General features: G+C 42.3%; 1 long non-coding RNA gene across 1 annotated transcript; it reads right to left on the minus strand.

Moving 5' to 3' along the window:
- Positions 1 to 6,579: 6,579 nt before the first annotated feature.
- On the minus strand, positions 6,580 to 8,931 carry LOC311584038. Its single transcript, XR_014774765.1, has 4 exons — positions 8,908 to 8,931; positions 7,881 to 8,024; positions 7,621 to 7,692; positions 6,580 to 7,334 (listed from the first exon to the last, which is right to left on the minus strand). It is a non-coding gene; the product is annotated as an uncharacterized lncRNA (long non-coding RNA).
- Positions 8,932 to 11,922: the final 2,991 nt, after the last annotated feature.

Consider the following 11,922-nt stretch of genomic DNA (forward strand, 5'->3'; position numbering starts at 1 on the left):
TCCCCAGAGAGCTATTTCATAATTAGCCAGTTTCTCTGGAGATCATCAGCTGACATTGGCCACTGACCAACGCCATTTGGGTCAAGCTTCCATCCCTCCAAAACCAAAGGGGAGGTCTAAAAGCTCTTAAGGAGGAAGAAACTTGTGGAGTCAAGAAAAAAAAAAGCCAAGCAGCTTGGCTTCTGCTGGGCCTTCCTTGTGGTTCCAGGGTCCCGAGGGTGCTATCGAACCAACTTGGACATCGTTCAAGACGAATAGCTCTTTTGTGAAATTTTCTAAGTGTTTCAAGTTTGTGTAAGTGTCAAGAGATTTTTCAAGTGTGGTTTGCATTTTATCATTTTAAGCAACTTGCGATGGACCAAAGTCAGCTACTATAAATTATTCACTACAGAAAAGGGTAGAGGCGTAGCCAATGCCCATTGGTTATCAAACATTTTGAAACTTGGTCTCAAGTTTACACTAAAGAGAATATGTGCTGCACAGAAATCATAAAATAGCACCTGGTTCAATGTCTTAAATGTTTATATTTTGGATGGAATAAAAAAGAATAAATGTCAACAGGGAGACTTAAACTTCTGGTATTCTCTCTCTTTTGTCTGTGGTTGCTCCAGTTAACTGAATTTTCCATGTTTGGCTTGCTATCTCTTCCTTATTTCCCAATTGACATTATCATTACACCATAATTCATGGACCAAACATACCTTATCACAGGTTTATAATTTAGATGGGAAGAAGAAAGTAGGAAAGGAAGGGAGGGGGAAAAAAAGGGAGGGCAGGAAGAGAAGAGGAAGAGGGAAGAAGGGAAGTGGGTGGGGGCTCGACTTAAAGTGCATTCAGGATATTAATTTTTATTTGAAAAAATATAACATTTTATTCGTTCTTTGAGAATTCATACGTGCGTACAATGTATTTTAATTCTATCACCTCCTACTCTGGCTCAACTCCTCCCAGAGCTACCCTTCCATCCTTTCCTCTCCCAGTTTCATGGTCTCTCTTTTTTTTTTTTTCTTTTTCTTTTTCATTTTTTAAACCAACTGAATCCAGTTGCACTGCCCATATACTCACGGGTGTGGGTCACCCACTGGAGTGTGGCTGACCTATCACCAGGGGTCACACCCTTGAAGAAAACTGCCGCTTCCACCCCAGAACCCATCGATAGTCAACTGCTCCTCAGCTAGGAGTGGGGACCCGTGAGCCCTCCCCTTCCCATGGAATACTAATTTTTAAAAACATATCTTTATTGAGAGCGAATTCACTTACGGTACCATCCAACTGTTTGAAGTGTACAATTTGATGTGTTGATGCTAGTTTCTAAACTCTATTTTATTTGAGGTATTTGCTGCCTTTACTTCCCTTCTCCACCCCAATCCCTGCTGATAACCCAACACTAGGTATGAGAGAAAGAAGCTTAGTAGAGAGAGGGGGTGTAGACCTCGGCTGTTTAGGGTCAACTGAAGCCCCTCCCCATCTCTCTCTCTCTCTCTCTCTCTCTCTCTCTCTCTCTCTCTCTCTCTCTCTCTCTCTCTCTCTCTCTCTCTCTCTCTCTCTCTCTCTCATTCTCATATTTATAGGCCTCAGAGTCCTCAGAATCAAACTAACTGCCACTGGCAAAGACCACGCCCCCAGAAGAGGCAATCATTGGCTGTGGACAAGTTAAAGCCCAAACTAAAATCCCACACTTGGGATTAAAACAAAAACATGTCTACATAACATAACTGAGTGCTTAAAGAAACCCTAAAGTTTCCATTGGACAGTAGCTTGTCAGGTGTGTGCAGTTACACAATCGTGTTTGTCACCGCAGTCTCCGTCCCACATCCGTCGCATCGTGATTCGCTTCCGTTCCTTAACCCACTTCCCATCGTCTTAGTTAGGGTTTCCATTGCTGCAGTACAACACCTTGAGCAAAGGCAATTTGAGGAGAGTTCATTTACGGCTAGCAGTCCATCACTGGGTAAGGCAGGGCAGGCACCCAAGGCAGGAACCCTGAGGCAGAAGCTGGTGGGAGGACACTGCTTACCAGATTGCTCGCTGGCTTTTGTGTACATCTCAGAACCACCTGCTTAGGGATGGCAACATCACAGTGGGCTGGGCCTCCCACATCACTCACCAATCAAGAAAATGCCTGACAGACCCACCTATTGGCCAATCTTACTGAGGCATTTTCTCAGTTGAGTACCTCTTTCCAAATTACTATCTTCTATCAAGTTGACACAAAACCAACCAACACCATCAAACGCTAAACTACTTTCTCTGTCACCAGCGTTGTCAATTTTGGATATTTTTTGTGATCAGACAATCTCTAGTTCATTTGTTTACATATTTTTAAAATTTTTTAATTTAATATTTTTTAACTTTTTATGTATACTTTTATATTATTACACATATATACAATAAACTACTAATAGCAAGAGCCATGACACAATCAGGAATTATATAAAGGCTACATTCTTAGTGTTTTGGCTATTTGTATTTGACAACCTTGAGGAAAACATCTTTGCTATCTTGATGCGTCTAAAATGCTACTGTAAATCAATTTCCATCACATCTTGTCATTATCAACTTAAATCATCTATCTAGACCTAAGTACATCTTAAGCCATGAACAACTAAGCTTCATTGTAAAACCAAACTATCTGGTCTTCAATCCCACCAGAGACTCGAGAAGGAGTAAATAACATCCCATTGTATGGATAGATACTATTTATTTATTCATGTACCCATTGACCAGCATGCTCTTTTTTCTCACTATATATATATATATAAAACTTCTCTGAATATCTGTATCTGTGTTCTGTGTTCACATATGTTTTCATTACTCAGGAATATACCTAATGTTGTACGGTGACTTTATGTTAAACTTCTGAGGAACTACCACATTGTTTTCTAAATTGATGTCTCCATTTCACATTCCCATATCTTATCCCTATCAACTTCAACTATCTATCTAGACCTAAAAACCGCTGAGTACCTGAGAGGCTTTTTACAGTGCAGCTGAGACCAGGCTGCTGCCTGCTCTTGCTCCTCACAGGCTTCCCAGTGTGGTTTATCTGTGTGGCCTGGATCTGCTTGCCTGTGAATCAGTGAATGAGCATGGAGTTTACTCGCCTTTTATTGCACTTTCCGTTCACCTTTATCTGCATGTCCGTCTCACTCCTATCTCCATGTTATAAAGCCTCCGCCTCTCCTTTGGAATCCAATCTCCAGCATCTTCCCATAAACCCACTCTTCTTTACTTCTGCACTTTGTCCTCCTTTAGTAATGAAACCTGTTACACCCACAGTTACCTTTATTTATATTTCCTTCTTTTCATGACTTTTTTAAAAATTAATTTATTCTTGTTACATCTCAATGGTTATCCCATCCCTTGTCCTCCCATTCTTCCCTCCCTCCCATTTTCCCCTTATTCCCCTCCCCTATGACTGTTCCTGAGGGGGATTTCCTCCCCCTGTATATGCTCATAGGGTATCAAGTCTCTTCTTGGTAACTTGCTGTCCTTCCTCTGAGTGCCACCAGGTCTCCCCCTCCAGGGGACATGGTCAAATGTGAGGCACCAGAGTATATGAGAAAGTCATATCCCACTCTCCACTCTACTGTGGAGAATGTTCTGACCATTGGCCAGATCAAGACATTTTATTTTACATTAATTTGTTTTGCACAATAAATTCTCAAACAATGCACTTTCCTCTTTTCTAACATCAAGTTATAGTTTCCTTGGGAACCAAAAGGGCGCTCACTCTCTCTTTCTCTCTCTCTCTCTCTTTCTCTCTCTCTCTCTCTCATTTTCTTTTTCGCTCTGGATTTATAAATTTAGGGTTCACGGGATCCTAATCAAATCATTGCCACCTCCACACTCTGATTTTGGGGCTCAGTGAAAGAGGTACAGGGTTCAGAAGATTCAGAGCCAAAAACATAACCCAAACAAATAAACACCACCAACCACAAAACAAAACAAAACAAAAACCTATGTTTGTTTCAATAAGCCTGATAGACATTGGAGAATACAGCTTTCAGTGCGTTATGTTTAGTTATAGATAGTTGCCAACAAGGGCTCATGGAGGCTCACAACTTGGTGTGCACAGGCAGGTATTGTGGAGGTAAAGGGGCTCTCAAACTCACCCATTGCATATTTCTCAGTATAGGGGTGATGCATGGCTGCAGAGAAGAGAGTTTGGATAAATTGGAACTGTATCAAATTCCTGCAAATGGAAGGTGAAACACCTATAATCATAGAAATACAGCTACAGTACATATTCCTACCTGAGAAGACTGGACAGTGCAAGGAAAAGAAGTCACTTGCCTCACTGTATGAGTTATTTTCTTCATTGAAACGAATGAAGGCAAGATGGATATCTTTCGGCTTGTGGTTTTTGCAAAAAATCAGTGCACCCATGGCAGGAAAGGCATGCTCATGGGAGGAGCTCTGTTCAGTGTTGGCTGTGAGGTAAGGTCACCAAATAACAAGCATGGAACAGCATCATCAGAAGTGACTCACTTCCGCCAACGGGCCAACATTCCTAAGGTTCCAGGATGTCGTCAAAGAGCACCAATTGCTGTGAACCAAGGGTTGGAACCCACAAGTCTGTGGGTGGCATTTCCCATTCAAATCTTAATAGTCACAATGATACATGTTATGGAAAGATCGGTGACAGCAAAGTCTGGACTAGGCTAGACTTTCAGAAATCTGGTGGATGTGGCAAATGCTAACCACTTATACATAAATTCCTTCTGGAGGACAGCAACGCGGTGAGCATGTTTGCATGATGAAACTGAATGTTTTACTGCATCATTTGCTATGTAGTCCCACTTCTCACACAAAAGTAACTCAAGGTAAATAGAATAAAACATCTCCCGAGAGACTGCCAGACTCTCCACACGCACCTTGACTTTCCTGTAGCATTTTGATGGAGTGTGCATGATGACCACTTGCATTACCTTTACATGAACGTTGAAAAGAAATGTCATGGGTTTCTGGAATTTACTTTTAAGTATTAAAATCAAATTAATAGTGTGAAAATAAATGTAAATATTATACAGATTAATACAAAATAACATGCACTCGCTTTTGATAGCTTTTGGAATCAATTTGGTCATTTCTTTCAAGTCCCAGGTCAGTAATCATTAAACAGAGTGGAGCAATCCATTCACAGCATGAGTAGAAACCACCAGCTTTCAGTACAGTGAGCAGTAGCCAGAGATGGTGGGTATACATTTCACTTATTGAATATTGAATTTTACCTGCAAGTTACGGTTGCCAACAAGGGCTCACGGAGGCTCACATCTTGGTGTGCACAGGCAGGTATTGTGGAGGTAAAGGGGCTCTCAAACTCAAACCAAAATATGATGGGGCATCAGCTAAGAAATCAGACAGGATTTTTTTAAGCATAACATTAGGAAAGTGCTTGTAATTTATCATTAGGGAGCATGATTCCCCATGGCATATTAGGTGCCATTGAGTTGGAAAGCTACAGAAAGATGTACCACTGGTCTAAGGATTCATGGGAAGGGTGTCCCACTAGATGGATCCAGAAAGCAACAAGAGCACAAGGACATGGTGGCTCTGGTATCATTCTCTGAGTGTTTACTACCTCCCAGGAAGTTTCCAGATAAGCTCCAAAGGAGCATCACTGTTGGTCCCTGATGTCTCCATGGTGATCATGGAGGACTCTGGGGAACCCTACACAATCAGGATCCCATCCACACCTGTAACCTGAGACTTGGAGGATAGTCATATAGCTCACCTCACTCTGGTTTCTCTTCAGGCCTCCCATCCCTGCTGGCTTCTATCACTTTCCTGGTGTGCTCAGACTTAGGAGTTTCAAGTGAGGTTCCACATTTTTGCCAGAAGCCCTTGGAAATAAAGTCTGATTCTAGAAAATTACGTTTTTCCAGTCATGAATAGTAGTTTTATTTTTGGACCAAAAAAAACTATTGATTTTTTTAAGATTACACTAAATTATCCTGTAGAGGAATTTTAATCCAGCAATATGGCTGCTCTGGCAAGGGATCACATCCGAAGGCCTTCTATATCTATGTGAGCTGGCTGGACTGCAGACACACTCTGGATTATAGTATGGTCTGGCTAGAATACAGACACTGCTTTAGTACACACCTTTAAGCCCAAACAATGGAGGTAAGGTTAGTTTATAGAGGCCATGTTTGAAAGTGACATCTAACTTAGGGTCAGACAAAGTGATGAATCAGAGAAAGAGCTGACAGATGAGTCACAGATACGATACACCCATTCTTATGAGGACAGGACAGGTAAGAGAGGCTACTTAAGAGCAGCACAGGGAGAGAAAGGGGTCATGTGTGTGACAGTTTTACCAGGACGGTTTTACAGAGACAGGTTGTAGAAAGAACAAGCGAGACACAGGTGAAGACAGAATGAGCCAGAAAATGAGAAGGAGCCAGAAGATTAATACATATTGCCAGAATAAGTTTTAGGCCAGGCTGAGCAATTCAGTGAGAAGCCAAGAGAAGCCAGTTTGAATCAGTTGGCTTGGAGAGGTGTTTGGGCCACAACAGCTGAATTGAACCGGTCAGTGAGAATTCAGAACGACCCAGAAATGCTTGAGAAAAGCTCTGATCTCATCATCCCTTCATCAGAGGGAATGAAAACAACATTTATATTATCCAGAAAAGTTGATTTTGCTGTGGACAAATTGAAAACACAAAATCAGCTGATTTGTTCGGAGAAGAAACTTGGGGTGGCTTCACTGTCTTTCCACATCAGACCCTCCCAAAATCAGAGTGAGGAATGACTAGGTCATCAAACTCTGGGAGAATGGATGTATACAGTTTCTAGAAAGAAGATTTGCAACTATGTAATACAGTTACTTTAAGTTCTTGAGTGGGTACTGGTCTATGTCTTCTATGTGGCATGAGTCACTCCAACTGGTAGAAAAGCAATAGCACAAAAAAATCCACACCCGTCACTGTGATGTGGAGTATATTCCCCAAAAGATACCCCTGAATGTGTGTCCATTTGGAAGTAGGATCTTTGAAGATGTCTTCTATTGAGATGGCCAAGATGACTTCCAGTAGGCCCTGATCCAATGACAGGCATCCTTATACAGAGAGACTCGGGACTCAGAGATACAGAGAAAGGGGTTAGGTAGTGACAGAGACTGGGTGTAGCTGAAGCCATAGCTGGCCACAGATTGCCAGTGCTCTCAGAAGTTAGTTAGGAAATGGAAGGCAGGATTCCGCAGTGTACCTTTTACAGGGGATCATGGCTCTTCAACCATCTTGACCTCAGACTTCCGACCTCCAGACCTGTGAGAATACACTCCGGTTGTCCTAGGCACGCCCGCTTGTGGTAATTTGTCATGGCAGCTGGAAGAAATTAGCATGACCTTCGAATTGCCTCCAGTCAATCCATCTCATCGTTTTCTTCAACACCCCCCACCTTCCTCCAAGACACTGGGGTGTGTTCTGGGGCTGGAGACATGGAAACATCTGGCTATTGTTTTCACTGAACACACATACTTCAATCATCGCATTCTTCCATGCTTGGGCAGATTGAATTCGTGATTTTTTTTTTTGTGGTACTAAATACCCTGGTTGCTAAGAGAAATTAAGAGAAACTCAGAACGAGCAGAAGGAACAAAATAGAACATACCAGGTACGAGCTGCTTCTTTTGGCATCTAAATTCTTGTCATGTGTTGTGGCCTTTGCTTGGCTCTTCATCACCTGGAAAATTCCCATGGTGAAACCTTCTTAAACAGCACCCCCTTGTCTTTCCCTTTTCCTGCAGAATTAAATTCCAAATCCCACCTCCAGTGAATTTCTGTGATTTATTTTCTCCCTACATCTCTCCATGTCCCATATTATCTGGCCCTTTAGTTGACCCTTGGGTGTGTCATTCTCAACTTTCTTGCCTTGTCCTGGATGTCCCTTCTTCCTCTCTGTCTAGCAAACTCTTTTTCATTCTTCAAATCCTTGGTGCTCAAGGAGATAGGAACATAGCTCAGTGGTAGAATCTTTGCCTACCATACACAAGGCTCTGGGTTCAGTTCCTATCCCTGTACAAACAGAAAAGAAAGTTAAGTGTTGAGTTCTTATGAGTCCCTTGTGCTTTTGTATTTTCTTACAGTTGTGTTTGTTACAAAGCAAGCCACATTGTTCTTATAACAATTTGTTTTCCCAAACTAGGCTGTAAGCTACAAACAATGATAGCATAGTATTTTCTCATGTTGGGGGTGGTTTCCTTGCAACACTCAGCAAGGGCTGCCACAAAATCGTGGGTAAGGCCCATGGAACTTTTGAGTAGAATGTTGGTTAGCAGAGGCTGAGGCATGGATGGGATGAGCAAAATCTAGTCTGTTGGTGCTAAAAGAGCAAGCTTCTGGTATGCTAGCACACAGTAGGGCAGCACAGAAAGCAATACTGTACGGAGGCTTTTAAAAAGCTTAAGGAAAAAATTTGAGTTTTCACAATAAAGAAATGGTAAAATGTTGGACCAAAGAAATGTGTTTAATCTGGTTTAAATATTGCACTATAGATATATGCATTGAAATATGACACAGTGCCCCATTAATTCATACAATCCTTTTTTTATGTAGTTAGAAACAAATGGTAAGTGGCAGTAGTTGTCCTTTGGATGGATGGATAGATGGATGGATGCATGGATGGATGGATGGATGGATGCTCTGAAAAGACGGGATGACTCTGAATGGAAGATGATCTGAGTTAGGGCCGAGCTTCCTCAGGGAAGCTGGGGAAGACAGGTGCAGAAAATGGTTTACAGAAAGCAGAAGGCTTTGAGAAATGACAAGCAATGTGACACAGAACACAGAGGGCAGGGGTTTCTTTTTCAGGATTTTAGCAGCTCCCCCTCATTAGTCATGTAAAGGAAATGGAACAGCGGGGAGAGTGGAAGAAGTGATAAATTAGCTCCGTCCTCACCATATTTAACTTAGCTTTTCAACAAGTCTCTGGTACAAGGCTGTGCTGCCATTTTTCCTGGGCCTTAGAAGGAGGAAGGATCCTGGAGTCCCAGCCACCATGGAAGACTTACATACAAACAGGTCCCTAATGGCCACAAATATTTAGTGAATATCCCTTACTGTACAACCTCTTGCGTGATCGAAATTATAAACGAATAAGACTTTATAAAACTGGAGAAAGTTATTTCAATGGTTGTGGCAGAAGAAGCCAGGGCCACTGCCCAACAGAAGCTGAGAGACCTGTAAGGACAGACCACAAAGGAAAACATGACCCTGTCGGCCTTAAATTGCATCATCTGCTTAATAACAAAGCAGGGTCTTAAAAAGTCAACATTGCCTCAAAATGTTTTCACAAGAACTCATGGGATAACCTACGACCATATTTTCATGGTCAAATAGCATGAAAGAGACGATAATGATAGTAATACTAACAATAAATAAATAAACAATGCAACGACCCCATATTCTACTTTTCCCAGTCCTTTGGACTTGAAATGCTAACCGTATTTTTCTAATATTCATCTCTAGATCTTACCCATACCCAATATGCTTATGCCCGCATAGCTTAGATTTTTTTTTGACAGTAACATCTGATGTTTCCAGCACACTGTATCCATCTTTTCCTCTCACTGTGGTGATTTTTTTTGAACAACTTTTAGCAACGCTAACGATTTAGATAGCACAATTGTTCCAGCCGTGCTCACCTTGCCCTGTCTATTTCCTCCACCACGACACATGAGTTTTTCCTGATTTACCAGGTCATCTGCTTTATTCATTCTTCTAGTTGAAACATACCGATCTTTAATAATTTCCAAATGTCCCCTCCCATGTGCCATATGTGAACTTGTGCAGCTATTTCTGTCATGAGACATGCTTTGCCAAGAAAGCCCCATATTCTATAACGCTATGTGCCAAAACATCAGAGTTTATGGGGAGAAAATGAGGTTGAAGGAAACTCTGAAAACAGGTACCGTTCTGTCATCAAAACAGTGGGCAAAGTAACGACTGGCACGTTTGGGCATCACCTTGATCATCCAAATGGGTAGTTCAGTATGACTGGAATTTTCTTTAAGGATTCAAGATGAACATTGAGACACTACAGGTGCAGGTGGAGTTCTAAACGCAGCAGGAAGAGCAACTGGCTGTAAACCAAGAGCTGTTCAAGGCTAATGGTGTGCCTGGTTAGGTAAGAGCCTCCGGTTCGAAGCTCATTTTATGAATTTTTTGAAATATAGTTACTTAACAGGAAGACTCTTGGGAAGATGAGAACAGTCTCCCAAGCCTCACATTAAAAGCATTGGTCTGGGACTGTCAAGTTGGCTAAGTGGGGAAAAGCCCCAAGTCTGAGCAAACCTGAGTTTGGTCCCTGGGACTCACATAATCACATGGAGAAAGTCTACTTGTGCAGATTGTCCTCTGACCTCCACATGTCTGTTGTGGCACTGCCCAATGAATACATAAATGTGATAATTTTTAATTGGTCTGCAGGTTTAACAATGCATAGACAGCCAGGCCTGGTAGCACATGCCTTTAATTTCAGCATTTGGGAGGTAGAGGCAGGTGGATCACTGTGAGTTCAAGGCCAGCCTGGTCTACAAAGAGAGTTCAGGACAGCCAAGGCTACACAGAGAAACTCTGTCTCGAAAAACCAAAACCAACTAACCAACCAAACAAACAATGCATAGACAACTTCACAATAAAAGTGTCTGTAAAAGTCTCTCCAAGAATGGTGGGACACAAGTGGCAATTGCGTGACTATTGGAAGAAAACACCTAAACTCATGAGGCCAGCATAACGTCAGTTCTGTGGGGGAAAGAACAGATAAGGGCAAAGGGGCATGTGACAAGTCCAGAAACAAAGGAACACCAAATAGTCAAGGCTTGGGTACTGGGGATGAGAGAAAGCATCACTTGCAGATAAGAGTCGACACTGCACTATGGAGCTTTTACTCGCCCCATAGAGAACAAATAGAGGGAGCTCACAGAAAATTCTGAAGGCTGGGAATGTGACCCTGAAGGCTGAAACGTGTCTCCTAGGAAAACACGTGCTTAGGGAAGAATGTTCCGGTGGAGTTTTTGCCACTAACCAGGCAGTGCTAAGTTGGTTCAAGGACAAGGCCCCAAATTTAGGAGAATCTTCTGGAAGGTGAATCAAAACAAAGGAAGAAAGTGACAATAAAAAAACAAGGGAAAGAGAATACCCCATAGCAGCCAAATAGAGATCTGGGAGCACTTAGGAGAGTGATCGTATTGAGAGCTTGGAGCACTTAGAAGCTGAGCAACAATACTTCTGAGCACTCCATGTGTCTCAGTTAATGTTCTGTCGCTGTGAAGACACGGCCATGGCTACTCTTACAGAGTGTTTAATTGGGGCTGGCTTACAGTTTCAGAGGTTTAGTCCATCATCATCATGGCGGGAAGCATGGCAGCACACAGGCAGACATGGTGCTGGAGGAGGAGCTGAGAGCTCTACACCTGGATCCACAGACAAAAGAAAGAGAGAGGCTGTGGGCCTGACTTGGCCCCTTAAAACATCAAGGCCCCATCCCCAGTGACACACTTTCCCCAACAAGGCCACACCTAATCCTTTCAAGCAGTGCCACTCTCTGGTGACCTGATAACCAAACATTCAAATCTAGGAATGGGTACTTTATCAATGGAAGAAAAGCCTTCTTAACCATGTCTTGTAAGTTTAGAAAACCTAATTTTAAAGTGTTAAAAGTACTTGAGATCTGTTCTGTAATAATGTCCTCTGAGACTGAAACATTCCATCCTACCGGGATGCTCACTAAGCAGGAAGGTAAACAACTCAAAATAGCTTCAGGAAGTCCCTAAAACTGACTAGATTCACTAGGTCCCTCCCTTCCAGAGTAAACAATAAAAGCTAAGAGTCCCCTCCAAGAGAGGCAAAGCCAAGCTGCAAAGAAAACTAAGACCAGAACAGAGGCCTGAGAGAAGCAGAAACCAGCTGAGCT

This window comes from Acomys minous, assembly GCF_964271855.1.
Source record: "Acomys minous genome assembly, chromosome: 15".
Taxonomy (NCBI): Eukaryota; Metazoa; Chordata; class Mammalia; order Rodentia; family Muridae; genus Acomys; species Acomys minous.